A 26,744-nucleotide genomic window follows, 5' to 3' on the forward strand; every position below is an offset into this window, starting at 1 on the left:
ATCTCAACAGCAGATGGCAGAGAGAGAGTCTGGCGACGCCATGGAGAACGTTGTTGAGAGAGACTCGTGGGGTGGTCCGAGCATCATGGTGTGGGGTGGAATTGGCCTTGCGCAGAGGGTCGGCCCTGTGGTCTTCCAGAACATCTGTCCAGGGAAAGGCAATGGTGTCACAGCAGCTCGATACATTGATCAAGTCTTGAGACCACACGCCATACCTCATTTGGCACGTTGCTGCAACCACAAGTTTCAGCATGATAACAACCATGCCTACACTGCAAGAGCAACAAGAGACTTCCTTCAGCAGAATAGCATCAGAACCATGCAGCGGGCTGTCCTCAGTCCCGATTTAAATCCCATTGAGTACCTGTGGGACGAGATTCAAACACGGCTGAATAACGTCCGACCAAGGCCGACAACTGCAGCTGAACTACATCAGGCATTCCTCAGAGTGTGGGCTCAAGATACTGACTTGTGATGCCATTTGCCCAGAGACTAAAGTTGTGTTTCACTTTAAGAACATTTGACACTTTAATTTCAACCTTGATGATCAGTTTGGCCAAGTTTCATCTTTTTAATTTGTCTCAAAGTATATTTACAGTGTTTGGACAAATAAGGTTTCTCATATATCTATCCATGGTGATGTTTCTTTTGCAGTTCAGTATACATCTGAAACATTATTTCGTTTTTTTTAAAAATCTTACCTTGATCACTAATTTTGGGAAAAACCCAATAGATTGATGGATAGATGAGTGAATAAATATTGGTTACCCAATGAAAAATATAATAAACAATTTAGAATAGATACCCCAGAGTAAAAACTCAATTGCTCAAAATATTGTCTGGAGCTCTAATGGGTGTCATCATATATATTTAAATTGATTAATTAATCTTCATTGGTAATTTTGATTATACACATACATGATGATCTTATTTTCATTAATCGATATTTTGATATATTGGGATACTTTTGAGAAAACGTCCAAACAATGCCACATTACCAGACTTTTTCTGTGGACATTCAGGTCTTCCAGTCCAGCTATGAACTGCACAGGTGGCCCAGTAGTCTAAGCTGCTGAAACTTGCTGTCAGAGTTGCTTATGATTGTGGGTTCGAATCCCAGATCGAACCTAAATTTCTTTTGTTGTCATGCTCGTGGGTTTCACTGACATGCATGACTTTTGGCTTCCCTGCCACACGAAGTTTGCATGCCATGATATAACTGGCATACTGTTCAAAGCATAATTGGAACACACTATTTTTAGTATATATCTTTTTTATATTTTAGTGAGTTGTGCCTAACACCGCTTTTAACAGTATTCCAGTTATATCACGGCATGTCAGCTTAATGTGGGAGGAAAGCCTGAAGTGAGGCAGGTCTTAGACCATTATTACCACTTAGTGAAACCCACGAACACAGGCATGGTGCTGACAAACCTAGAAACATAATTGGGATTCAAACCCACAATCATAGGTTTCTAGCATGCCCAAGGGACGAAACTGTGCACTGCGAAATGCAGCACCCTAGTCGACTGGGCCACCCACGCCCCCTTTTATATTTTAGCCTACCAATAGCTTGGTAGAAATTGAAATTGAAATAATTGGTTTTGTTTTTAATTTTGATTAAGGTTCAGTATTTCAGTGTATCAGCAACAAATAACTGTATATAGTGCAATAAGTTATTTTTGTTTTAATAATAATGTATTCAAGCATTTACTGTTTCAGAGAAAGTTAAATTGATCTCATTATGAGTTAATTGTAGAGAGTGTGTGTGAGTGAGTGAGTGAGTGAGTGAGTGAGTCAGGTTGGTGGGGTAGCTGAGTGGTTAATGTGTTGGCCCGTCAAGACAAAGGCTGGGTTCGACTCCCCACATGGGTACAATGTGTGAAGTCCATATCTGGTGTCCCCCGTTGTGATATTGCTGGAATATTGCTAAAAGTGTAAAACTCCCTCACTCTAATCATTCAGAAATGGAGATGTGAGGAAAATAGATATGAGTTCAAGTTAATTTTATAATTTGACTCTGATTGGCTGAATCCATTAACAGTGAGTGAGTGAGTTGGGTTTTATGCCAATTTTAACACTATTCCAGTTATATCGCGGCGTGTCGGCTTAATGTGGGAGGAAAGCCCGAAGTGATGCAGGTCTCAGACGTTTACCACTTTCAGTGAAACCCACGAGCATGGGTATGGTGCTGACAAACCTAGAAACATAATTGGGGTGAACCGGGATTCCAACCCACAATCATAGGTTTCTGGCTTGCCCAAGGGACGCAACTCTGCACACAGAATTTCAGCTCCTTAGACGACTGGGCCACTCGTGCCCCCGAATCCATCAACAGAATATGTAATACAGTGTTGTATCAGTGTGATTGTTTGTGGCTGCAGATGCCACTCATCAGTAATGTTTCTACTGTTGCCTTATTTATTTTCATCAGTATATATCCAACACATCTCGCTTAGTTTAAATGTGAAACAAATTGGACATACAGGACCTTTATGCAATTTAGGATTACAGAATCAATACAGTAAATCAGGAAAAAAGGAAGGTAGTTGGAACAAGGTATTACACAGAAATGGTCACTAGCTTCGAGATACACAGAATGAAAGGAGCCCCAAATCCACATGTAAAGGTTGATCCAGTGATTGCGGGTAAAGAGTGAGAGATGGAGTTAGATGTTTATTTATTCAGTGATTATCTTACCATTTTGCCCTATTGAAGCTAAAATACTTGAGAGTGATTAGTAATTAATTATAATACATTTGTTATCATGCAATAAATACATAGTCTAACCAAGGACTTTTTTTCTTGGATTCGTTTATTCTTGTCATGTACAGGGCGGTGCGGTAGCCTTGTGAATAAAGCGGTGGCTTGTCATAATACAGGCTTGGGTTTGTTGAAGCCATCTCTTGGTGTCCCTCTGCTGTACGGTGCGTGGAATATTCCAAATACAGCGTCGTATCACACCCTGTGCATCTATATTCTGTTTGTAATAGACCTCACTCACATTTAAGATGTTACTGTGACTGTACCAGCTCCCCAATCTTTTGAAACATCTGCCATAGGTAATGTTTTCGATTCATGTAATTGAATTATTGAAACATTTACCTACGAAGCTTGTTGCAAGCTTTCATACTCATAACAAACTTTCATACTCACCTAAAAAGCTTCCATACTCCTATAACAAGCTTTTATACTCCTATAACAAGCTTTCATGCTCCTACAACAAGCTTTCATGCTCCTACAACAAGCTTTCATGCTCCTACAAGAAGCTTTCATGCTCCTACAAGAAGCTTTCATGCTCCTACAACAAGCTTTCATGCTCCTACAACAAGCTTTCATGCTCCTATAACAAGCTTTCATGCTCCTACAACAAGCTTTCATGCTCCTACAACAAGCTTTCATAATCCTACAACAAGCTTTCATGCTCCTACAACAAGCTTTCATACTCCTACAACAAGCTTTCATGCTCCTACAACAAGCTTTCATGCTCCTACAACAAGCTTTCATGCTCCTACAACAAGCTTTCATGCTCCTACAACAAGCTTTCATACTCCTACAACAAGCTTTCATACTCCTACAACAAGCTTTCATGCTCCTACAACAAGCTTTCATGCTCCTACAACAAGCTTTCATGCTCATATAACAAGCTTTCATGCTCCTACAACACGCTTTCATGCTCCTACAACAAGCTTCCATACTCCTACAACAAGCTTTCATGCTCCTAGAACAAGCTTTCATGCTCCTAGAACAGGCTTTCATGCTCCTACAACAAGCTTTCATGCTCCTACAACAACCTTTCATAATCCTACAACAAGCTTTCATGCTCCTACAATAAGCTATCATGCTCCTACAACAAGCTTTCATGCTCCTACAACAAGCTTTCATGCTCATATAACAAGCTTTCATGCTCCTACAACAAGCTTCCATACTCCTACAACAAGCTTTCATGCTCCTACAACAAGCTTCCATACTCCTACAACAAGCTTTCATGCTCCTAGAACAAGCTTTCATGCTCCTAGAACAGGCTTTCATGCTCCTACAACAAGCTTTCATGCTCCTACAACAAGCTTTCATAATCCTACAACAAGCTTTCATGCTCCTACAACAAGCTATCATACTCCTACAACAAGCTTTCATGCTCCTACAACAAGCTTTCATGCTCCTACAACAAGCTTCCATACTCCTACAACAAGCTTTCATGCTCCTAGAACACGCTTTCATGCTCCTAGAACAAGCTTTAATGCTCCTACAACAAGCCTTCATGCTCGCACAACAATCTTTCATACTCACAGAACAAGCTTTCATACTCATATAACAAGCTTTCATAATCTAGAAACAAGCTTTCATACTCGTTAACAAGCTTCCATACTCCTACAACAAGCTTGCATACTCACACAACAAGCTTTCATGATCAAGAAACAAGCTTTCATACTCATATAACAAGCTTTCTTAATCAAGAAACAAGCTTTCATACACATATAACAAGCTTTCCTGCTCCTACAACAAGCTTCCATACTCCTACAACAAGCTTTCATACTTACATAACAAGCTTTAATACTCACTTAACACTTTTTCATACTCATATTAAGAGCTTTCATACTCATATAACAATTAAGCTTTCATACTCATATAACAAGCTTTCATACTGATATACCAAACGTTCATACTGATATAACATGCTTTCATACTCATGTAACGATTTTTCATGCTCCTACAAGAAGCTTTGATACGCATATAACACGCATTCCTACTCATATAACAAGCATTCATACTTAGATAACACGCTTTCATACTCATATAACAAGCATTCATACTCTATAACACGTTTTTATACTCATATAACAAGCTTTCATACTCATATAACACGCTTTCATACTCAGATACCAAGCATTCATACTCATATAACAAGCTTTGATACTCAAATAATAAGCTTTCATACTCACACAAGAAGCTTTCCTACTCATATAGCAAGGATTCCTACTCATATAACTACCTTTCATACTCATATAACAAACTTTCAGGCTCATACAACAAGCTTCCATGCTCATAGAACAAGCATTCATACTCAGAAAACCCGCTTTCATACTCATATAACACGCTTTCATACTCATTTAACATATTTTCATACTCATATAACATGCTTTCATACTCATATAACAAGCTTTTGTACGCATATAACACGCATTAATTCTCAAATAACAACCTTTCATACTCATATAACAAGCTTTGATACTCATATAACACCCATTCATACTCATATAACAAGCTTTCATACTCATATAACAAGCTTTCATACTCATACAACACGCATTTATAGTCATATAACAAGCTTTCATACTCATATCACATGCTTTCATACTCATATAACAAGCTTTCATACTCATATAACAAGCTTTCATCCTCATATAACACGCTTTCATACTCATATAACAAGCTTTTGTACTCATATAACAAGCATTCATAATCATATAACAAGCATTCATAATCATATAACACACATTCATACTCATATAATAAGCCTTCATACTCATATAACACGCATTAATATTCATATAACAAGCATTCATACTCACAACAATTGTTCATTCACAGATAACAAGCTTTCATACTCATATAACAAGCTTTCATACACATAAGAAGCTTTTCAACTTACACAACAAACATTCATACTCATATAACAAGCCTTCATACTCATATAACAAGCTTTCATATTCATATAACAAGCTTTCATACTCACACAACCAGCTTTCATACTCATTTAACAAACTTTCATGCTCATACAACAAGTTTCCATGCTCACATCACATGCATTCTTACTCATGTAAAAAGCTTTCATACACATATAAACACGCACTTATATTGATATAACAAGTGTTCATACACAGATAACACGCTTTCATACTCATATAACATGCTTTCATACTCATATAACACGCATTCTTACTCAGATAACACGCATTCATACTAATATAACATGCTTTATTACTCATATAACAAGCTTTCATACACAGACAACAAGCTTTCATACTCATATAACATGCTTTCATACACATATAACATGCTTTCATACTCATATAACATGCTTTCATACTCATATAACAAGCTTTCATACTCATATAACACGCATTCTTACTCAGATAACACGCTTTCATACTCATATATCACGCTTTAATACTCATATAACATGCTTTCATACTCATATAACAAGCTTTGATACTCAAATAATAAGCTTTCATACTCACACAAGAAGCTTTCCTACTCACATAGCAAGGATTCCTACTGATATAACAAGCTTTCATACTCTTGTAACAAATTTTCATGCTGATACAAGCTTTCATACTGATGTAACAAGCTTTCATGCTGATATAACACGCTTTTTTACTCATATAGCTCGCTTTCATACGCATTAAACAAGATAACATGCTCATTCAACAAGCTTTCATACTAATATAACAAGCTTTCATACTAATATAACAAGCTTTTCAGCTCACAAAACACGCTTTCATACTCATATAACACGCTTTCATACTCATATAACATATTTTCATACTCATATAACAAGCTTTCATACTCAAATAACAAGCTTTTGTACGCATATAACACGCTTTCATACTCATATAACAAGCTTTCATACTCATATAACAAGTTGATACGCATATAACACGCATTCATACTCATATAACAAGCTTTCATACTCATATAACAAGCTTTGTTGCTAACATAACACCCATTCATACTCATATAACAAGCTTTCATACTCATATAACAAGCTTTCATACTCAAACAACACGCATTTATACTCATATAACAAGCTTTTATACTCATATAACAAGCTTTCATACTCATATCACATGCTTTCATACTCATATAACGTGCTTTCATACTGATATAACAAGCTTTTGAACTCATTTAACACACATTCATAATCATATAACATGCATTCATAATCATATAACACACATTCAAACTCATATAACACACATTCATACTCATATAACAAGCCTTCATACTCATATAACACGCATTAATATTCATATAACAAGCATTGATACTCATAACAAGTGTTCATATACAGATAACACGCTTTCATACTCATATAACATGCTTTCATACTGATATAACAAGCATTCATACTCATAACAAGTGTTCATACACAGATAACACGCTTTCATACTCATATAACAAGCTTTGATACTCATACAACACGCATTTATAGTCATATAACAAGCTTTCATAGTCATATCACATGCTTTCATACTCATATAACAAGCTTTCATACTCATATAACAAGCTTTCATCCTCATATAACACGCTTTCATACTCATATAACAAGCTTTTGTACTCATATAACAAGCATTTATAATCATATAACAAGCATTCATACTCATAACAAGTGTTCATACACAGATAACACGCTTTCATACTCATATAACAAGCTTTGATACTCATACAACACGCATTTATAGTCATATAACAAGCTTTCATACTCATATCACATGCTTTCATACTCATATAACAAGCTTTCATACTCATATAACAAGCTTTCATCCTCATATAACACGCTTTCATACTCATATAACAAGCTTTTGTACTCATACAACAAGCATGTATAATCATATAACAAGCATTCATAATCATATAACACACATTCATACTCATATAATAAGCCTTCATACTCATATAACACGCATTAATATTCATATAACAAGCATTGACACTCATAACAAGTGTTCATACACAGATAACAAGCATTCATACTCATAACAATTGTTCATACACAGATAACAAGCTCTCATACTCATATAACAAGCTTTCATACACATAACAAGCTTTTCAACTTACACAACAAACATTCATACTCATATAACAAGCTTTCAATCAATCAATCTTTATTTCAAGTACTGAAAAGGCCATAGGCCTATAGTACATATATACATACAGTAGCAATGGGTGCAATAGGAATTACATATATCGTAACAAAATATCACATCTATAATGCAGAGGATCTGATGTTCATTGCATGATATATATACATTGAAAGATATTTTGTGACTGTTTCATTTTGGGATGACATGAGGATATAAAATTTGTCTATTCTAGGATTCAGATAAAAATAGTTATGTATGTATTCTTTTCTGATATTTGCATACAATGGACAGACTAGCAAAAAATGGTATTCATCTTCTATCTCTTTGCAAGTACAATATTTACACAATCTGTTTTCCCTTGGTATCGCTAAATGTCTACCTTTTTCTATTAGAAGGTCATGAGAACCACATCTGAAACGGGATAGTGCTGTTCGGAATTTCTTAACATTTATATCCAAAAGATATCTTTCGGTCAGAATGAATGATTTAAAACAGGTGTAATGCTTTAACTTATTATGTAAGTTTAGTGAAGAGTACCACTTTTGAAAATACATATCTTTTAGCCTTTGTCTTAAATCATATATGAAACGATCTGGTACTGTTACATGTTGCTCTCTCCAAATGTACTCATACCCGCAAGATTGGAGTATCTTTTTGACACCCGAGGCCCAGTTATTTTTACCTCTGCTATCGTAAAGAATCATCATGTTATAGCATTTCTTTGGGAATCTGGTATTTGGCATTTTAAGCAATTTTATCCAATATTTTATTACTTTTATGTAACTGAATATATACACTGGGTATCTCCCACATTCCCCGTAAACTGTAACATTTGGAGTGTTGGAATTTACTCCTAAAAATCTTTTATACGCAAATAGATGTACCTTCTCTATTGTATCATAGTTCTCTAGGCCCCAGACCTCAGCACCATAGAGTAAAATAGGACTGATCTTAGTGTCGAAAATCTTAGAGAATGTTTCAAAGCTAATATTTCCAAGGGGTTTTAGGTTTTGTAAAATGCCAATTAAAATCTTTTTGGCTTGTAGTGCGGCTTTGTTGCAATGCAGTGACCAAGTAAGTCGATTTGTAAAATGTACCCCCAAATATTTGTAACTTCTTACAACCTCAAGTTTTTCACCTTTGTATAGCCATTTTTCTCGTTTTGATAATTTCCCTCCATTTTTGAAAACTACAACCTTTGTCTTATCGATATTGACCTTCAATTTCCATTTGTTACAATAATACTCAAGTTCATTTATTAACTTTTGAAGTCCAGGTACTGTGCTCGAGAACATAACTATATCATCAGCAAAAAGGAGTAGGAAAAGTTTAATAGTTTCTGGATGGAGTTGGATACCCTCGTTACAATTTTCAGATATTTGTATCGAAAGTTCATTTATGAAAAATGAAAACAGGAATGGACTTAGAATACATCCTTGTCTAACCCCAATATTACAGTAGAAGGAATCAGATAAGGTGTTATTGTTTCGAACACAGACCTTCACATTGTGATATATACAACATAGTAATTTACCAATTTTACTACTGATACCTTGAGATTTGCAAAGGGACCACAACATGTTTCTGTTAATTGAGTCAAACGCCTTAGCAAAATCAACAAATATAGCATACATTTTTTCTCCTTTTCGTGCTAAATATCTCTGTACAAGTGTCTGCAATACAAATACATTATCAATTGTAGAGTATCCATGCCTGAAACCGGCTTGTGCTTCATCTATCTTATTAAAGGAATCTGTCCAAAATACTAAACGTTTGTGTATAATACTGGTAAAAATCTTACTGAAAACACTCAAAAGAGTTATACCCCTATAGTTATTGGTGACATTAGTTGATCCCTGTTTGTGCAAAGGAATTACTATCCCCAGAGTCCACTGTTCTGGAAAATAAGTCTTTTCAAGCATAACGTTAAAAAGAATTTCAAGGTAGGGGAGGAGAATATCGGACGAATATTTAAAAAATTCAGGAATCAAATTATCTTCACCAGCTGCTTTATTGCTTTTTAAGTTTGCAATGCTTTCTGAAATTTCATTTCTTGTTATAGGTGAATCAAGAATATCTGAAGTTAACTGACAAAAAGAGTTATCAAATACATTCCATTCGTCGATATCAAAACATCTTTCCTCGTTCTCTGTAGAAGTTGAAAACAGATCCCTGAAATAGTTAAACCAATCATCAATTGGAATATTGTTTTGAGTATAACGATTAGTGTTTAGCCCTTTAAGAGTGGCCCAAAATTGTTTAGAATCGCGCATACAACGTTCAAGTTTTTCCTGTTTCTCTTTGAAAAAATTCGTTTTCTTTTCTCTGCATACACTATTATATTTATTTCTAATATAATTATACTCATATAATGAGTTATTATCCTTTTTTCTCCTAAAATTGTTTAAATATTTACATCTTTCCTTTTTGAGTAGCTCACATTCACGGTCAAACCACTGTTGACTAGATGCGTTAGAAGTACACACTCTTTTCATGTCGCTTGCTGCCGTGCACAAGGCCTCTGACATGTACCTAACACTTTCGTCTATATTGTGTAACACTTCGTCAACAGCCTTTTCTAATAAAGAGTAGCATTCACTGCTCAACAAGTTATACATAAATTGGTCAGCTTTATCATTGACCCAAACGAATTTGGAAGCCTTCTTATTACCATGAGCTTGCACGGGTTTAGTCTGCACAGAAGTATACAAGCTCGCCATGACAGGAAGATGACAGGATTCCGTGCGTGATACAATGGTGAAATTACAGCATACGTCAAACAACCCAGATGAACAGATTATGTAATCTATGACGCTAGCACCTTGATGGCCAATAAACGTATAGTCTCCAACTTCTGAGTCTGACCCACATCTTCCATTCAAGATATGTATATTTAAGATACTGCATAAATTTATCAAACTTTTTCCAAAGTTGTTTAACACATTATCTGCTGACGCTCGTACCATGTTGAAATGGTCGAGTAGAAAACTATACACGGAAGAATTATCACTTTCTAAATATTCAAGAATATCATCTTCAACAAAATCCGGCTCAGTACCTGTGCGTGCATTGAAATCTCCACCTAACATAATATAATAGTTGCCGCAGTGAGAAAGAACATCTAGTAGCTCCTCCTGCAACAATAGCACACCGTTACTACAATCAGGTGATAACGCACTGTACCAGCGTGACGATTCTGGGTGAATATACACACATGAGTACACTACATCCTTATCTATATTAAACATGGTTTTGTCTAATAACACAAATATTCCACTTTTACGGATTTTTGTCCATTTCACAAAATTCTCATACCTTTTTCTTATAAGAAGTACTATTCCACCTGAAAGGCGGCCGAAGTCAGATATTTTTTCTCCATGTTTTGTTATAACCTTAAAATCTGGAAATATGGATAGTAAGTCAATATCTTTGGACCAGGATTCTGTCAATCCAATGATGTCGCATTTACATATAAAGCTTACAAAGTCACGATCCTGTAATTTAGCCACCAGCCCTGATACATTCCAAAATAAGAATTGTACATCCTTGTTGATAGTTCTGTGGGGTACACTTGTTTGAAGCACCCGTAAATTGTCATGGCCCTGGCCACACCCCTATCTCACAGCCTTCCGACCAGGGGTCTGGGAGCGAGAGGTTGACCTAAGATAACGTCTCCTTTGCTCCCCGCTCCCAGAGTCATCCTGTGTTGTCCGTGTGTCTCTCCTGTCACCTTGTCTAATGTCTCTACCTTGACTCTGCTGTGTGTTGTCATTTCCTTTTTGGCGTCTAATATCCTCTACGATTTTGCCTCCTTTATAGAAAAATCTTTTAGTCGGATTTTCAGTTCGTAATTTATTGAGTTCTTGTCTTTGATTATATGTCAAGTCATTTGCTACGCCATATCCCATGTCTCTAAGGGTTTCTCTTAATCGGATAGTGTGCATCTTGTCCTCCCAATGACACATTTTTACAATCAGTGGGCGTGGTTTGTGGTCACTTTTTGAAGAGATTCTGTGGGCCCGTTCAATGTCTCTATGTTGCAGTGGCGCTTTCTCGTCCTTGGCTCTAGCCCTGTTAATTACATCTACTGCTTTGACTCTGCAAGTACTGTAGGACTCATCCCCACTCTCGGGCACGTCGTAGAGGATAATATTATTCCTTCTACTTTGTCTCTCTTGATTTTCGACTCTTGACTCCAACTCACTGATACCATCCAAATAACTCTCTATGTCTTCTACTCTATTATTCATAGCATCTATATCAAGTCTTAGGATAGCTTGCTCTTCTTTCTGGTGATCGATCTCGTTTTTAATAACACGTACCTCTTCTTTAATAGACTGTATTTCCTGTTTCACTGAGGTAATATCTTTTGATATTTTGTTTTCCGAGTCTTTAATCTGCTGTATGATTGCTGCTTTAACATCAGATAAGTCGTCACCGATGGGTCCAGGGTTGAGCTCGATGTCACCTGCTAAGAGGAGAAGGCTAACCACCGGGTATCTCCAATGGTCGTGTGTGTGGTTCAGTTTTCGTGGTGTAAACAAAGTTCCCTTTTCAAAGTAATTCATGCAAATCTCACCTCGGCAGCACAACAGCGGTTGGTAGTCCATCGTAGTTAGAGTGTAATCCATCGTAGATCCAGTGACTGATCCAAAGGTCCACAATGTAAGTAGAAGTGTGGTACACAGCATTATCCGATACGCCATTGCTGTCCCGCCCGTCCATTGTGAGTGTGGGGAGTATGGCAACACTTTCTCAACTTGTTTGCAGCCTTTCGGGGGAACGAAAGTTCCGATTCGTGCTCTCCATAACTGTAGGGGTATTCCCATTTTTAGTGGAATGGTATGATTTAGCCGATCTTCATATATACTAAGGATTATGCTATTTTTCTTTGGAGCTGTCGAGCATGCACCCAGCCACCCAGGGGAGGTAATTCAGTCAAGCTTTCATACTCATATAACAAGCTTTCATACTCATATAACAAGCTTTCATATTAATATAAGAAGCTTTCATACTCACACAACAAATTTCATACTCATATAACAAACTTTCATGCTCATACAACAAGTTTCCATGCTCATATCACACGCATTCTTACTCATGTAAGAAGCTTTCATACACATATAAACACGCACTTATATTGATATAACAAGTGTTCATACACAGATAACACGCTTTCATACTCATATAACATGCTTTCATACTCATATAACACGCATTCTTACTCAGATAACACGCATTCATACTGATATAACATGCTTTCATACTCATATAACAAGCTTTCATACAGAGACAACAAGCTTTCATACTCATATAACATGCTTTCATACTCATATAACAAGCTTTGATACTCAAATAATAAGCTTTCATACTCACACAAGAAGCTTTCCTAATCACATAGCAAGGATTCCTACTCATATAACAAGCTTTCATACTCTTGTAACAAATTTTCATGCTGATACAAGCTTTTATACTGACGTAACAAGCTTTCATACTGATATAACACGTTTTCTTACTCATATAGCTCGCCTTCATACGCATTAAGCAAGATAACATGCTCATTCAACAAGCTTTCCTACTAATATAACAAGCTTTCATACACATATAACAAGCTTTTCAGCTCACACAACAAGCTTTCATACTGATGTAACCAGCTTTCATACTCATAAAAGAAGCTTTCATACTCATTTAACACGCTTTCATACTCATATAACACGCTTTCATACTCATATAACATATTTTCATACTCATATAAGAAGCTTTCATACTCAAATAACAAGCTTTTGTACTCATATAACACGCTTTCATACTCATAAAACAAGCTTTCATACTCATATAACAAGCTTTGATACGCATATAACAAGCATTCATACTCATATAACAAGCTTTCATACTCATATAACAAGCTTTGATACTCATAAAACGCCCATTCATACTCATATAACAAGCTTTCATACTCATATAACATGCTTTCATACTCAAACAACACACATTTGTACTCATATAACAAGCTTTCATACTCATATAACAAACTTTCATACTCATATCACATGCTTTCATACTCATATAACAAGCTTTCATACTTATATAACAAGCTTTCATACTCATTTAACGTGCTTTCATATTCATATAACAAGCTTTTGTACTCATTTAACACGCATTCATAATCATATAACAAGCATTCATAATCATATAACACACATTCAAACTCATATAACACACATTCATACTCATATAACAAGCCTTCATACTCATATAACACGCATTAATATTCATATAAGAGGCATTGATACTCATAACAAGTGTTCATATACAGATAACACGCTTTCATACTGATATAACATGCTTTCATACTCATATAACAAGTATTCATACTCAAAACAAGTGTTCATACACAGATAACACGCTTTCATTCTCATATAACATGCTTTCATACTCATAAAACAAGCTTTTGTACGCAAATAACATGGATTCATATTCATATAACAAGCTTTCAGACTCTTGTAACACACTTTCATGCTGAAACAAGCTTTCATACTAATATAACACGCTTTTTTACTCATATAACTTGCTTTCATACTCATATAACAAGCTTTCATACTCATAGAACAAGCTTTCATACTCATATAACATGCTTTCATACTCATATAACAAGCTTTCATACTCATATAACATGCTTTCATACACAGATAACACCCATTCATACTCATATAACATGCCTTCATACTCATATAACAAGCTTTCATTCTCATATAACAAGCATTCATACTCAGATAACACGCTTTCATAGTCATATAACATGCTTTAATACACATATAACAAGCATTCATACTCATATAACAAGGATTCATACTGATATAACAAGCTTTTGTACGCATATAACACGCATTCATACTCATATAACAAGCTTTAATACTCATATGACAAGCTTTGATACTCAAATAATAAGCTTTCATACTCACACAAGAAGCTTTCCTACTCATATAGCAAGGATTCCTACTCGTATAACACGCTTTCATACTCATATAACAAGCTTTCATACTCATATAACAAGCTTTCGTACTCATATAACAAGCTTTCATACTCATATAACATGCTTTCATACTCATATAAGAAGCTTTCATACTCATATAACATGCTTTCATACACAGATAACACCCATTCATACTCATATAACAAGCTTTCATACTCATATAACAAGCTTTCATTCTCATATAACAAGCATTTATACTCATGCTGATACAAGCTTTCATACTGATGTAACAAGCTTTCGTAATGATATAACACGCTTTCTTACTCATATAGCATACTTTCATACGCATTAAACAAGATTTCATACTCATTCAACAAGCTTTCATACTAATATAACAAGCTTTCATACACATATAACAAGCTTTCATACTAATATAACAAGCTTTTCAGCTCTCACAACAAGGTTTCATACTCAAATAATAAGCTTTCATACTCACACAAGAAGCTTTCCTACTCAAAAAGCAAGGATTCCTACTCGTATAACATGCTTTCATACTCATATAACAAGCTTTCATACTCATATAACAAGCTTTCATACTCATATAACAGGCTTTCATACTCTTGTAACAAATGTTCATGCTGATACAAGCTTTCATACTGATGTCACAAGCTTTCATACTGATATAATACGCTTTCTTACTCATATCACAATCTTTCATACTCATATAACAAGCTTTCATACTTACATAACAAGCTTTCATACTCATATAACAAGCTTTTATACTCATATAACAAGCTTTCATACTCACACAACATGCTTTCATACTCATATAACAAGCTTTCATACTCATTTAACATGCTTTCATACTCATATAACAAGCTTTCATACTTACATAACAAGCTTTCATACTCATATAACAAGCTTTCATACTCATATAACAAGCTTTCATACTTACAGAATAAGCTTTGATACTCAAATAATAAGCTTTCATACTCACACAAGAAGCTTTCATACTCATATAGCAAGGTTTCCTACTCATTTAACAAGATTTCATACAGACGTGTTTCTTCCTTTTGTAGGTAACGTGTGTGATTCACATCTCTGAATCCTGGCAGCAAACACATCCAAACGTAATAATAATTTCCGGTCAGCCGTGTGTAAGTTACAAGTGAACAAGCAAGTCTATATGTTGATCATGCTGCGTTCATTTAACAGTATGTAAACTGTGTTTCATTTAGTAAACGAGGAAACAATACAAACATATACGGGTGACAACCCTGGACAGGCACCTGAATATTTCCTTATGATTTACATTTCCTGAATGGCTTCATTCAATCGAACAAGGTGAAATTGTGACACGTTGTCTTTTTCATTTGTTGCAATTAACAGTTAGAACTTCGATAACATCATCAGTTTGATGTACTGAATAATACTGATATACACAGCAGAAATAATTAATGCAGATGCACAGTGTGTTATTCTTTACTGTCTTATTTTATACTTATATTTCGTTATGCGAAATTAATTACCCGTCCATGTCTAGCGTCAACGTATATGAATAACAACACAGATTATACTACGCGAAATACGCTGCAGTCGGAAAGCGCACGTAAAATCTCCAATATAAGTAAGTAAGTCATACGATTTGTCTGTATGAGTGAGTGAGTGAGTTTGGTTTTACGCCGCTTTTAGCAATATTCCAGCAATATCACGGCGGGGGACACCAGAAATGGGCTTCACACATTGTACCCATGTCGGGAATCGAACCCGGGTCTTCGGCGTGACGAGCGAACGCTTTAACCACTAGGCTACCCGACCGCCCCTATTTGATTGTGAGAGGGGACCTGACAACTGTTCGGCCCGTCAAAGTCAGCAACGCATCTACGTATGTTCCAACTGACGATCATGCCAATGCTACACCTCGTATGCATGCATTTACATATCAACACTTGGTTCCTCGATTCGACTTCAAATCGTCTTTGTCTTCAAAAACATGAATGTGACAGCAAATTTATTGTATCAATAACGATCTACAGAGAGAAAATAAAGATGTGTTTCTAGACATGTTAAGTAACCGGAATATATGATTATGTGTGGTTATTATAACGTTGTCAGACTTGGCTACAGATGTTATAGACCACGAGGTATTCTCTTCATCACGACTGCTTTACCCGTTTTGACCTGATATTTGTGCTTTTACTCGGCTTACTTCTGCCACAGAGGATACCACGGCTTCTGGCATGCCCACCTGGCCTGACATGTCTCATTGAAGTCTTATATTTGAAGTTAGTTAAGATATAAAGTAAGTGACACATTTATCATTCCGCTGGACGACTTGATTAGAGAAAGGAAAAGACAATCTGATGTTACACAGGAAGCAGACAAATAAAACCAGGAACAACTTCACGTTAAACTGCAAAAATCGAAACATAGTTATCACCTTTACATAAATAATAATAAATACAGTGTAATGAAACTTGAACCATCAAAATATCTGGTTTATTGAGACAGTTTGAAATAAAGCTAACATAAAGAAGCGTTTAGTCCTGGTTGCTACTGTTGTCAAGGTAGTCGCCATTTTTTAAACAATTCTCTCCTCAGCAACAACCATCTGCGCATGCGCGAAGCGCTGAGTCAGTATATCAGCTATTCTATCTATAACAGGCGAGCACTGTAGTTAAATCGCTCAAAAGTAAGCAGGGCTGAACAGCCGTGTTATACACCATAACCTTCAAACATGAAACGAATCGATTATAGAAAATCTGTTTCCTGTTGAGGTGGGCTCCGAGCTATATTGTATGAATACGTTTCTGAAGAAAAACAATGATTTATTTGAGACTTAGAGGGACATGGCTTTAGTAAATTGAAAGGCCAAGGAAAATTTGACTCAAATCATTCAGATGTTACTTTGGTTTTCATTTAAGTAAAATTGATTATATAGATCTATCTGATAGTTCACACGCCAAAGTCTCGATTTCCCGCAGGACACTTATTACAGTGTCCATGTTCATTACAAATTCGGGGGACGCAGTCGCCCATTGAATTTTGACAGTGAGTGAGTGAGTTCAAATTTAACGTCACTATTGCAACGGCAATATTGCAACCATATTGTGACGAGACTTTCAACAGAGTGTGGTCACATTGTACAGTTTCTAAGAATAAAGGCATCACCAGGAAGGTGTGTACAAGCTTGACGGAAGAAATGTACATGACAGTCTGTACAAAACGTAGCATTGTATAAATATACCTAACAGGACAGTGACTTGTCCCTGGTAGAAGTTGCTGAGACGATTGAAATACGTGTATAATTAAGAATATTGAAAACATTAGCATTGCTATTATTTATTGACGGGTCTCAAAGTGTATGATATGACGGACTTAGTTTGATTATTTGACCATGGCCTGTGTTATGCATAAAGGGTAGAGTACACAGGAAGTATTTGTAGCGAGCGTGGTACACTGACGAGTTAGTTACTTATATAATCAGTAAGAAACCACAGCGGGATGATGTGCAGTTGGAGTTGGACTACTGTCATTTGTGTTTTGTTGTTTTCCCATAGTTGTATAGGAGGAGCGTCGACAGGTAAGACTGACACAATAAAAACATACATAACCCAAGGGATAAGGTGACGTGATAAGGTGACGTTTTACGTCATGCTCAAGATTATTGAGTGAACGCGCGGGTTCACGGGTATGGTGCTGACAAACCTAGAAACATAATTGGGGGATTCGAACCCACAATCATAGGTTTTGTGGCATGTCCAAGGGACGCAACCCTGCATAGCCAATCGCGGCCCCTTAGAAGACCCCGTTTCAAGGTGAAGCACGAAATAGTCGGACAGTACGTTTTTTCCAATAATTGGTGTAAAATTTAGTATGAATCATTCACTCTGTTTGCGTTATATACGTGATGAATGGGGGACATTCATTCATTCCGGGGGCACGGGTGGTCCAGTCGTCTAAGGCGCCGCGATTGTGCAGAGTTGCGTCCATGGGGCAAACCTGGGATTGTTGGTTCGAATCCCGGTTCGCCTCGATTATGTTTCTAGGTTTGTCAGCACCATACCGGTGCTCGTGGGTGGTAAAAGTGTAAAACGCCTGAGACCCGCAACACTTTAGGGCTTTCCTCCCACATTAAGCTGACACACTGTGATATAAATGGAATAATGATAAAAGTGGCATTAAACCCAACTCACTCACTCACGAAGAAAATGGAAAAATTAATCTTAGATTTATATGTAGACGGGGGTCCAACATAAAAACTCAACAGATAAATGTTCATACAAAAACTCAGGTAATATGTGACAAGTTATAACATCAAGCAATTAACAGAAATAAACAATACGCCACGATCAATGACACGGGACACCTCTCATTCACTGTATGGAACCCAAACATTGTCATAGTCAAAATGTCAAGTACACAATACACGTTGTCTTGACTTTGATCATTCATGGAATTGAATTTGTCGTGGATATGCTTGTTAGAAACAATCTGCGGGAATGTACACGAGTGATTGTATCTTTACACTTCCATTTACAATAGCATTCTTTAGCTAAAACTATTCTTGTTGCCTTTCAGCTAACGTTAACGTTGAAGGAATTGCTACACTGTCGTGGTCTCTACCAAGACCTAGAAACAGCGAGTTCACCGTTTGGAACAGAAAGCTATATTCTATATAACCCACTACAATAATGTCACTTACGTGAACACAGAATCTAGGATCACATTTACAGGGAACATATCACCTTCTGGAACAGGATTGTTCAGATTTATCATCAGAGATGTCAAGTTTGATGACGAAGGCCGGTATGAGTGTTACTCGCGGTCGCCGGGTAACAGAGGATTCCCAATTGCTAATTGTGGACAGACACTTATCGTGATGGGTATGTATTAGGCAAATAGTATGGATGCTCCCTTATTAGATGTAACTTTGCTACTTTTTGCGATGTAAATACATAAATATACCTCGCAAAATAGGTTTAGTTTTTTTCATATGGCTATAATTAATTTGTCATTTCTGGTAAGTATTACAACATATAATCTTCGAATTGTGGGTGTTCTGTAAATATTTTACAAGTAATTAAATTGGTGTTACAGTAAATGTGTAGTCGTTTAGAAAAGCAATTGAATTATAAATGTTATATTTGACCCATTTATCTTTCAGCTGCGTCAACTGTTTATATTCGTTTTGGAGAAACAGCAACTCTGGCTTGGAATTTGCATGGATCTGGAAACAAAGACTTTATTGTCAGAAACGATTTTTGGAAGGAAACAGTATTTCACATAACGAACTATAACGAATTCAACATTACCAATGAGAAACTGAAATCAAGACTGGAATTCACTGGAAATATAAATTCCTCAGGAACTGGATTCTTCAGCTTCATGCTCAGTAGCGCTGAGGACCATGACTTTGGTCAGTACAGCTGCTACCTTGGTTCACCACAACGTCCAGGAACAAAGATTCCCAACTGTGGGCAACAGCTGGTTGTGATACGTAAGTAGTTGATTTACAGAAACACTATCCGGAATTTGAGTATGGTAACTAAGTCTACACAATATGTCAACATGTCAGTGACCAGGGCATCTGTAACAGGGTATTTTGAAGATAATGTTCATGTTTCCAGAAAAATGTATGTCTATTCATATTAATTTCACAGATATTTCGCCCTTTTCGCCAAATGTTTCCGCGGATAATCTGGACTGGTGTTTCCTTTGCATTAACAATGTATATTTACATTGGTGATATCATCATACCGATATCTTTATTGAACCCTATTTTGACGGCATTTACAACACACTTACAAATATATTGGATAAGCCACTCCATTTTGCATATATGGTTAATTTTTTTCAACAGGAGTTCAAGAACCTTATACCGAGGGCCCGGAAAAAGCATCCTTTGTCGGTTCTGTTAATCTGACATGCAACTCCTTCCTGAAAAGTTACCCCAGTTTGAACCTGCCCATGAACTTTGTCTGGAGGAGGAACGGAACGAGTGTGGAGAATGGAGGCAGGCATCAGTTGGCGTCTGGTAGCAGGAGATGGAGAGGCGGGCAATACATGAACAGCACTCTGACTATCGGTGGCGTGACAAGAGAGGACAGAGCAGACAGATACACTTGTCAGACAGTGGTCGGGGACGATCTAATCACAGACCAGAGTGTGGACTATGTCCTTAGCGTAGAATGTAAGTATTAATTATAAGTGCCACACATAACCCCCAATTTGTTAGACAGCCAGTTGTTGTTACACAGCTTAAAAAATCAAATTTCAAAATGGATGCACAACTAAGAAGCCAACTGTTACCTCAAATAAGTAATGGAACATCCCAGTTTGAGAATAACATAGCTCCATACAAGTATGTTCCTCTCTGAGACGTAGTATATTCTCATTTGCATAAGCAAACCATGCCGATAACATCGATGTTGTTGTTGCTTTAAGTGTTTAAGAAGTCGCCTTCTGTTGTAGCAATTTCAGTTGAACCGTCCCTCTTTGGGACTCATGTGTGTGAGAGTAGCTACACACTCTACTGGGAGCTTTTTTACTGATAAAAGTTCTGTTTTCGTTTTGATTAGATTTTGCTATTTACCCATTGATTTTGAGAAAGTGATAGAAGTTCTTTGACTGTTCAGTGTTTATAGATCCGGATCCGGATCAATTTCTGACAAGCTCTCCTCTAACCCTCAAATTAAGACAGACCCACAATAACTGTGTTTGTGTAGAAATACAGTATTACAGAAATACGGTGTAAAACACACCTCACCTACTCATGTCATTGTAACTGTCGATATTGTTAATGGTAGAAAACTGACTATGTTGTAGATGTGCCTGAGTCTCCTCAGAACACGGAAGTGCACAAGGGAGACACTGTGTTGCTTTCCATGAGGACAACCCAACATCACTCAAGAATATACCTTAAAGACCCCAATGATAGAAATGTGTTTGAAATGGACTCTGCTGAAGTCTACATATGGGAAACCTACTGGACCAGGATCAAGATCGTGAAAGTCATCACATCAACGGATGAAGTCGCTGTACAGTTCCAACTCTCTGACGTCACATCAGCTGATGCTGGGAGGTACCACTGTAGCCTGGACAAGGGCGGACATGCAGGCTGTGACTGGGAACCCCGTGCTGGTCGTTTTGAGTAGGTCAACCTGCCTTGTTTCATTTGTATGTATAAATGTATGTATAAATGTATGTATGTATGTATGTGCGTGCGTGCGTGCGTGCGTGCGTGCGTGCGTGCGTGCGTGCGTGTATGTTTGTATGTATGTATGTATGTATGTATGTACATGTATGTATGTATGTGAGTATGTGCGTGCGTGGGTGCGTGCGTGCGTGCGAGCGTGCGTGCGTGCGTGCGTGTGTGCAATAGATAATAGATGCCGGAAAGAAACGAAGTAAAACTATACTCAACTTAAAAAAAACATCACTCGTATTTTAGATGACTCTGTGACTGGGTCGGCTTCACCATCTGTCTTAACATCTACAACAGGTAAAGTATATGCATATGATTCGTACTACTGAATCTCTCAAAATGTGAATAATTCATTGACATTCGTCTCTTAGTAACAAGTGAATGAATGATCCTATAAATACTTCGGAATACGTAAACACGTTAAGTCAACAGTATGCAAATTTTGTCTGGTGAAAGGAAACAGGAATATATTCAGAATTGTTGTTATTATCATTTTAATAAACATCACATATATTTTAGATGACACTGTGACTGTATCAGCTTCACCACCTGTCGTAACATCTACTACAGGTACTACAAATCTTCCTTTTACTTAGTTACAAGTTTAACATAAACAGAAACATAGATGACAAGTATACAAGAAGAACCTATACTTTTGTGAAGGGATTTTGTAAACATTGTCCGGCTTGGGCACAATTATTGTAGACCACACGGTATTCTCTTTATCATGACTTCTTTACTACTTTTTAAGTTGTATTGTTACTCGTATTGTATTGTTTACCAGCAAGTGAAGACATCCCTACTGGACCAGGATCAAGATCGTGAAAGTCATCACATCAACGGATGAAGTCGCTGTACAGTTCCAGCTCTCTGACGTCACATCAGCTGATGCTGGGAGGTACCACTGTAGCCTGGAGAAGGGCGGACATGCAGGCTGTGACTGGGAACCCGTGCTGGTCGTTTTGAGTAGGTCAACCTGCCTTGTTTCATTTGTATGTATAAATGTATGTATAAATGTATGTATGTATGTATGTGCGTGCGTGCGTGCGTGCGTGCGTGCGTGCGTGCGTGCGTGCGTGCGTGCGTGCGTGCGTGCGTGTATGTATGTATGTATGTATGTATGTATGTATGTATGTACATGTATGTATGTATGTGAGTATGTGCGTGCGTGCGAGCGTGCGTGCGTGCGTGCGTGCGTGTGTGCAGGTATGTATGTAATAGAACAAATAGATAATAGATGCCGGAAAGAAACGAAGTAAAACTATACTCAACTTAAAAAAAACATCACTCGTATTTTAGATGACTCTGTGACTGGGTCGGCTTCACCATCTGTCTTAACATCTACAACAGGTAAAGTATATGCATATGATTCGTACTACTGAATCTCTCAAAATGTGAATAATTCATTGACATTCGTCTCTTAGTAACAAGTGAATGAATGATCCTATAAATACTTCGGAATACGTAAACACGTTAAGTCAACAGTATGCAAATTTTGTCTGGTGAAAGGAAACAGGAATATATTCAGAATTGTTGTTATTATCATTTTAATAAACATCACATATATTTTAGATGACACTGTGACTGTATCAGCTTCACCACCTGTCGTAACATCTACTACAGGTACTACAAATCTTCCTATTACTTAGTTACAAGTTTAACATAAACAGAAACATAGATGACAAGTATACAAGAAGAACCTATACTTTTGTGGAGGGATTTTGTAAACGTTGTCCGGCTTGGGCACAATTATTGTAGACCACACGGTATTCTCTTTATCATAACTTCTTTACTACTTTTTAAGTTGTATTGTTACTCGTATTGTATTGTTTACCAGCAAGTGAAGACATCCCGTCTTCTTTAATGTCCACCTCACCTTCTGATGGATTGACACACTCATATTTTAGATGATTCTGTGACTGCATCAGCTTCTCCATCTGTCTCCACTAAAGGTTGTGTATGTGTATAAGATTTGTATTTTTGTGCCCACAATGTCCCCACCTTTCATCGCCATCCGTGTCTTAGTAACAAAAAAAGAAACATTCCTGTAAATAATCGGAACGCGTAAACATGCCACGCCAACAGTATGCAGATATGGTTTGATTCGGTGAAATGTAGATACAACAGGAATTTCAGAATTTTTTTTTCCTCTTGTGCATGGTTATTATTATAATCGTTTCTATAAAGATCACTGATATTTTAGATGCTATTGCGACTCTACCACATTCACAATGTGATGAACCTCCACTGCAGGTCAAGTTTATGATCACTTTATGCTATTTTACCCCGAAAAGCTTGTAGCAAACTTTCAATCGTGTGTATAGACATGTGAAAAAATGGATTATGTATGCATGTTGTATGAAGAATATGCAATTATAGCTTTTTGGGGTGAATTGTTCCTTCGTCTTATACGTGATTATTATGATCATTAATATTTCAATAAACATCATTCATATTTTAGATGGCACTGTGACTACACCAGCTTCACAATCTGACGAAAATTCCCCTATAGGTAAAGTATATGATTCTTATTATCGACTGCAGTCGTGAATTAACCATTAGTGCTTGTAACATGTCCCCTGGACAAACATGGGAACATACCGTTTAAGTCAAATAGGGAATTGCTTCTCAATTCATTTTTGTCATTGATGCGTCAAATTTGAAAATATGTTTGACATAAAACCTCTCTGAAGCTTTGGGACCCGTGAAGATTCCGGGGTAGAATAGGTCTTCAGCAACCCATGCTTGCCGTAGAAGGTGACTATGCTTGTCGTAAAAGGCGACTAACGGGATCGGGTGGTCAGGCTCGCTGACTTGGTTGATGCATGTCATCAATCCCAATGGCGTGGATCGATGCTTATGACATTAATCACTGGATTGTCTGGTCCAGACTCGATTATTTACAGACCGCCGTCATATAGCTGGAGAATTGCTGAGTGCGGCGTAAAACAACAAACCAAACCAACCAACTGAAGCTTTGCTAAGGCCTTGCATGCCGTAAACCCAATTAAACAACATTAGAGCAAGAGTCGTATGAGGATTTTCGATGCTCGATTTACTTGTAAAATGTAGATACCAAAGACTGCAGCTACTGGAATATTGCTCAACATAAAGGACAGGGTTAACTATTGAAGAGTTGAAGTCGTGCCGTCTTGTGGAGAATTGTTTGTCACTCTTTATGTATAGATCTAAAATGAAACTGAGGAGCCGGCTTCATTGGTCTCTTTGATTTCAAGTTCAAGTTCAGTAAACGAGTGGAAGGGAATTGTCAATTTGACCATTATTTAGCGATTATTAATGGTCATCCATATACCTGAAGCTTAATGTCGGGACAGTTGGCCAAATGCACATCTTTCGTTTTTGCCACTTAAATCAGAAATTCTGATTCGTATGCATAACAAACATATCAGCAAGTTGGGGAGCACAATTAGTGCCTATGTTGATGCCCTCTTGCCTTATTGTCGTAAACACAACTGTCACATTTAGCGGTCACCAAGAATGGTACTTAAGGCCATTGTAGGATGCGATTGCATTACATGATCCCATATCCTACACATTTCATTCGTGATACACATGGTACACTACTTGTGTGTGAATGATACATCACATATGTTCCTTCATTATCACAGGAGACACGATATCGACTTCAGCATCGTCAGTTTCCTTAACCTCTCCTGCAGACAACATGGACGCGCAAAGTGAAGAAGACATACACACCTATTCTTTGGCTGCAGTTGTTGGGTTCTCGGTGGTGAGCTCAGCTGTGAGCATTGTGATGACCGTCACTATTGTAATGCTCAAACGACGAAAAGGTGAGTTGAATAATTAACAAGTATGTTTGGAGAAATGACTTTTCCTTTCTTGGCAAATTTTCGACATCCTTAACATTATGATGGTAATACGTATTGGTCATTTGATTCTTTGTCAGGTGCATTTAAGTCATTTTCTTATCCATTATATTTCAGTACACAGTAACAACCAGTAAGTATAAGAGCTATTCATAATTATCTTAATCCTCGAACCATGTAATTAGCACTATCCTAATTATGAATATTTAGTATGGTGTCTTCTCCAGCAGAAATTCGCTGAGCACGTCAGAAACCTATGATCGCGAGTTCGAATCATGATTCGCCCCCATTATGGTTCTGGGTTTGTTAGCATAATACCCGTGCTCTTGGGTTTCACCAAAGTGGTAAACATATGAGATATACATCACTTTTGGTTTACCTACCATAATAAGCTGAATACTGTTCAACGCGGCGTTAAACCCACACTCTCTTACTCTTCTAAAGCAACACTTGTATGGTAACCATGTACTAATGGCTGATTGAACGAAACAGAAACAATTTTATTTATAATATTTGTGACAACAAAGTACGATTTGTGTTTTTACAGACTTCCAGAGGCATTGTATGTCACGCCAAGACATGATGAGAATGAAGGCTATGCTACTATCGACACTATATAAGAGTGTGGCTTAATGGAAGGCAGATACCGACAAGGACCCGGCAGATCTGACGAAAGTTTCTTCTTCTCTTTTATACAGTCCTTTTTCATACAGTCACATAATAAGAGTGAGCGTGTTTGGTTGCCTGCCACGTTTCAGTTCCATTACACAGTCAGCACGTTAGGAAAAGGCTACACAATGATCGATATACAGTATTGTCTTTGTAGATATAAAAATGTCAAAGGATAT

General features: G+C 37.1%; 1 pseudogene; it reads left to right on the top strand.

Annotated features, from left to right (window-relative positions):
* Window positions 1–18,348: 18,348 nt before the first annotated feature.
* On the top strand, window positions 18,349–26,516 carry LOC139457201 (uncharacterized; annotated as a pseudogene).
* Window positions 26,517–26,744: the final 228 nt, after the last annotated feature.

This window comes from Haliotis cracherodii, unplaced genomic scaffold (genome assembly GCF_022045235.1).
Source record: "Haliotis cracherodii isolate W230 unplaced genomic scaffold, xgHalCrac1.p SCAF_12, whole genome shotgun sequence".
In the NCBI taxonomy this organism is placed as follows: domain Eukaryota; kingdom Metazoa; phylum Mollusca; class Gastropoda; order Lepetellida; family Haliotidae; genus Haliotis; species Haliotis cracherodii.